Below are 5,708 nucleotides of genomic sequence, written 5' to 3' on the forward strand. Positions count from 1 at the left end.
TTTCTGCATTTCCTGTCTAGAGAAGATCCTTTAGCATTTGTTGAAGAGCTGGTTTGGTGGTGCTGAATTCTCTCAGCTTTTGCTTATCTGTAAAGCTTTTGAATTCTCCTTCATATCTGAATGAGATCCTTGCTGGATACAGTAATCTAGGTTGTAGGTTATTCTCTTTCATTACTTTCAGTACGTCCTGCCATTCCCTTCTGGCCTGGAGGTTTCTATTGATAGATCAGCTGTCATCCTTATGGGAATCCCTTTGTGTGTTATTTGTTGTTTTTCCCTTGCTGCTTTTAATATTCGTTCTTTGTGTTTGATCTTTGTTAATTTGATTAATATGTGTCTTGGGGTGTTTCGCCTTGGGTTTATCCTGTTTGGGACTCTCTGGGTTTCTTGGATTTGGGTGGCTATTTCCTTCCCCATTTTAGGGAAGTTTTCAGCTATTATCTCCTCGAGTATTTTCTCATGGCCTTTCTTTTTGTCTTCTTCTTCTGGAACTCCTATGATTCGAATGTTGGGGCGTTTCACAGTGTCCCAAAGGTCCCTGAGGTTGTCCTCATTTCTTTTGATCCTTTTTTCTTTTTTCCTCTCTGCTTCATTTATTTCCACCATTTTATCTTCTACCTCACTTATCCTATCTTTGGCCTCCGTTATTCTACTCTTGGTTCCCTCCAAAGTGTTTTTTATCTCATTCATTGCATTATTCATTTTTAATTGACTCTTTTTTATTTCTTCTAGGTCTTTATTAAACAGTTCTTGAATCTTTTCAATCTTTGTTTCCAGGCTATTTATCTGTAACTCCATTTTGTTTTCAAGATTTTGGATCATTTTTATTATCATTATTCTAAATTCTTTTTCAGGTAGATTCCCTATCTCCTCTTCTTTTGTTTGACTTGGTGGGCATTTTTCATGTTCCTTTACCTGTTGGGTATTTCTTTGCCTTTTCATCTTGTTTAGATTGCTGTATCTGGAGTGGGCTTTCTGTATTCTGGAGGTCTGTGGTTCCTTTTTGTTGTGGAGGATTAACCCAGTGGGTGGGGTTAGACGATTGGCTTGTCGAGATTTCCTGGTTAGGGAAGCTTGCGTCAGTGTTCTGGTGCGTGGAACTTGATTTCTTCTCTTTGGAGAGCAATGGAGTGCCCAGTAATGAGTTTTGAGATGGGTCTATGTGTTAGGTGTGACCTTGGGCAGCCTGTATGTTGATGTTCAGGGCTATGTTCCTGCGTTGCTGGAGAATTTGCGTGGTATGTCTTGCTCTAAAACTTATTGACTCTTGTGTGGTGGTTGGTTTCAGTGTAGCTATGGAGGCTTTTGGACAGTCACTTATTACTTAAAGTTCCTTGTAGTCAGCAGTTTTCTGGTGTTCTCAGGTTTTGGGCTTAAGTCTCCTGCCTCTGGATTTCAGTTTTATTCTTCCTGTAGTCTCAGGACTTCTCCAACTATACAGCCCTGATAAGAAAACTTGTAGGTTAATGGCTAAAAGATTCTCCCCCGTTAGGGACACCCAGAGAGGTTCACAGAGTCACATGAAGAAGAGGAGAGGGAGGAGGGAGATAGAGATGAACAGGAGGAGAAAAAGGGGGACTCAAGAGGAGAGAGACACATCTACACAGCTGTCTGTTCCCAGAGTGTTCTCCGTAGCCCAGTCACCTACAAAGATTCACAGAATTGGAACGGGAAGAGAAGGGGAAAGGAGGAAATAAAGGTGTTCTGAGGTAGAAAACAGAGAGTCAAGATTGGGAGAGAATAATCTTCGGTTTAAAAATAGGGCTTCTCTTCTTTTTTTTTTTTTTTTGTAAGGTTATAGTGTGTTGAAAATGAAAATTAAGGAGTAGTAGAGGAGTACTAGAGGACTTTAAAAGAAATAAGAGAAAAGGAAAAATAGAAAATAGAAGAGAAAAAGGAAAGAAAAAAAAAGAAAGAAAAAGAAAAAAAAAAGAAAGAAAAAAAAATTTTTCCCCCTAATTAAAAAATCGTAAAAGTCTATGGAAATGAAAGTTAAGGAGTAATGGGGGAGTAATAGGGGATTTTAAAGGAAAATAAAAGAGAAAAAAGAAAAAAGAAAAAAAAAAGAAAAAAATTAAAAAAAGAGAAAAATGTAAAATTATATCTAGGAGTTTCTCTGGAGCTGTTGCGGTCAGTGTGGGTTCAGCTCAGTTTCAGATAGCTCCTCGTTCCAGCTTACGCTTCTCGATATCTACAGGCTCCTCCGGTGTAGTCAATGTTTCCTAGAGGGATTTTAATCTGTTGCACCAGTCCCTTCTGAAGCGGTTCCCTTTGTTTATTTGGCTTCTGTTTGCAGGTCTCTTCAGAGCCTCATTTCCGACCTGACACAGGCGGGCGGAGGTGGACTCTTATTCAGGTAGCTAGTTCCGTCGCTCTGCGGGGCAGGGCGACGCTGCGGGGAGGGGCCAGCGCTGCGGGGAGGGGCTGACACTGCTTTCTCCTTCTGCGCTGCTCAGGCTCCCGGCTGTTCTATATGGAGCGCGCCCCGCGCTGCGCGAGGTTCCAGCCCTCGGGTGTTCCACAAAAGCGTGGAAGGAAAAGCTGCGCCTGCTCTCTATGCCTTCCCCGTCAGAGCAGTCCAGGCAGCGAGGGGCTTGGTGGGCGCACTCTCCCCAGGTGTGGTGCGCCCACTCCCTTCCGCGGACCCAGTCTCAGTTTCCGCTGGCGCCAGTCTGGTGCGCGCGCCTTCTGCCCTCCGCGTCCCCAGCCCCAGTCCCCGCCCGCGCCGGTCGGGTGCCTGTGCCCTGTGTCTCGCCGCGACCTTCCCCTCCCCCCTGCCTCCTGCCTCCGGCGGAGCTGGGCCGGTCTGAAGCCTGCGAGCTCCTCTCTGGACCCTCTGGGTCTCTTTGTTCTGCGAACGGCCGGCAGTGTGTTCGGGCCGGTTAATTACTTTCTCTCTTTTGGTCTCCCACAGTTCATGTTGGCAACTCACAGAAGCTCCCTCCGATTGTCCTCAGGGCACTCAGGCCCGGACCCTACCCCAAGCAATGCCGCCTATGAGCTCCCGGGACGGATCTCCGTCCTTAGCTCTTTGTCTCACTTTTTATCTTTTATATTTTGTCCTACCTCCTTTCGAAGACAATGGGCTGCTTTTCTGGGCGCCCGATGATCTCAGCTAGCGATCAGAAGTTGTTTTGTGAAGTTTGCTTTGCGTTCAGTTATTCTTTTGATGAATTTGTAGGAGAGAAAGTGGTCTCCCCGTCCGACTCCTCCGCCATCTTCCTCCTATCCATTTTCAAGAGGAGTCAGGCATCGTCTCCTTTGGAAGCATTGATCTCCGCGGACCTCTCGAGTTTTCAAAGGATGTGAGGCCTCCGGTCGCGATGAGGCGGAGAACTAGGTCTTTCTCTGTGGTCTCCACAGGGGATTCAGACATCCCTTTGTCTTGGGAGATGCAATAAGAGCCTGCATTCAATTCACTGCAGGGATATCCGGCCTTATTTCGAGTCAGAGCATCGCGGTGTCCATTCCACTTTAGGCCACAAACTCAGGGTCCCTGTGACATACCTGTAGCTGAGAGAAGCCTCCTCTTGAGGTGCTTGTGGAAAGTTGGTATTCCTCTTGAGTCGAAGCCAGGGACTAAGCTCTCATCTCTAGTTGATTTGGGGTCCCCAGAGCACTTTCGTGTTGCTCCAGTGACCTCAGGATCCCTCTAGACTTGAGACAGTGATCTTGGGTTTTCTCGGGAGTGCCATCAAGAAAATCAAGGTTCCTTTCACGTTTGATATGAAACACGGAATTGTGAAATATATGTAGAGATTCAAAAGGTGTCAAAATATGAGGAGCATGAAACGCTCTGAAAAATAGGAGGATCATGAAGTGGTGTTGAAAAACATGAAGAGCCTGAAAAGGTTTGAAAAATATGAAGAGTTTCAAAAGGTGTGAAAATATGAGGAGCATGAAGCGGTCTGAAAAATAGGAGGAGCATGAAGCGGTGTTCAAAAACATGAGGAGCCTGAAAAGGTGTGAAAAATATGAAGAGCTTCAAAAGGTGTGAAATTCATGAGAAGCATGAAAAGGTTTGAAAAATACGAGAAGCATGAAGTGGTGTGGAAAAACATGAAGAACCTGAAAAGGTGTGAAAAATATGAAGAGTTTCAAAAGGCGTCAAAATATGAAGAGCATAAAACGGTCTGAAAATTCGGAGGATCATGAGCAGTGTTCAAAAACATGAGGAGCCTGAAAAGGTGTGAAAAATATGAAGAGCTTCAAATGGTGTCAAAAATATGAGAAGCATGAAACGGTCTGAAAGTCAGGAGGAGCATGAAACGGTGATCAGAAACATGAAGAGCCTGACAAGTTGTGAAAAATATGAAGAGCTTCAAAAGGTGTGAAATTCATGAGGAGCATGAAACGGTCTGAAAAATAGAAGCATGAAGTGGTGTGGAAAAACATGAAGAGCCTGAAAAGGTGTGAAAAATATGAAGAGCTTGAAAAGGTGTGAAATACATGGGGAGCATTAAACTCTCTGAAAAATAGGAGGAGCATGAAGCGGTGTTCAAAAACATGAAGAGCCTGATAAGGTGTGAAAAATATGAAAAGTTTGAAAAGGTGTCAAAAATGAGATGAGCATGAAACGGTCTGAAAAATAGGAGGAGCATGAAGTGGTGTTGAAAAACATGAAGAGCCTGAAAAGGTGTGAAAAATATGAAGAGATTCTAAAGGTTTCAAAAATGAGATGAGCATGAAACGGTCTGAAAAATAGGAGGAGCATGAAGTGGTGGTGCAAACAGGAAGAGCCTGAAAATGCGTGAAAAATATGAAGAGGTTCAAAAGGTGTGAAATACATGAGGTGCATGAAACTCTCTGAAAAATAGGAGGAGCATGAAGCGGTGTTCAAAAACATGAAGAGCCTGAAAAGGTGTGAAAAATATGAAGAGCTTCAAAAGGTGTCAAAAATATGAGGAGCAAGAAATGGTCTGAAAAATAGAAGAAGCATGAAACGGTCTTCAAAAACATGAAGAGCCTAAAAAGGTGTGAAAAATATGAAGAGCTTCAAAAGGTGTCAAAAATATGAGGAGCATGAAACGGTCTGAAAAATAGAAGCAGCATGAAGCGGTGTTCAAAAACATGAAGAGCCTGAAAACGTGTGAAAAATATGAAGAGCTTCAAAAGGTGTCAAAAATGAGATGAGCATGAAACGGTCTGAAAAATACGAGGAGCATGATGGTGTGTTGAAAATCATGAAAAGCCTGAAAAGGCATGAAAAATATGAAGAGCTTCAAAAGATGTGAAAAATATGAAGAGCATCAAAAGATGTCAAAATGAGATGAGCATGAAACGGTCTGAAAAATAGAAGGAGCATGAAGTGGTGTTGAAAAAAATGAAAAGCCTGAAAAGGTGTGAAATATATGAAGAGTTTCAAAAGGTTTTAAAAATATGAGGAGAAAGAAACGGTCTGCAAAATAGGAGGAGCATGAAATGTTGTTCACAAACACGAAGAGCATGAAAAGCTGTGAAAATATGAAGAGCTTCAAAAGGTGTGAAAAATATGAGGAGCATGAAATGGTCTGAAAAATAGGAGGAGCATGAAGCGGTGTTCAAAAACATGACGAGCCTGAAAAGGTGTGAAAAATATGAAAAGCTTCAAAAGGAGTGAAAAATGAGATGAGCATGAAACGTTCTGAAAAATAGGAGGATCATGAAACGGTGTTGAAAAACATGAAGAGCCTGAAAAGGTGTGAAAAATATGAAGAGTTCCAAAAGGT

This window comes from Dama dama, unplaced genomic scaffold (genome assembly GCF_033118175.1).
Source record: "Dama dama isolate Ldn47 unplaced genomic scaffold, ASM3311817v1 ptg000020l, whole genome shotgun sequence".
NCBI classification, from domain to species: Eukaryota; Metazoa; Chordata; class Mammalia; order Artiodactyla; family Cervidae; genus Dama; species Dama dama.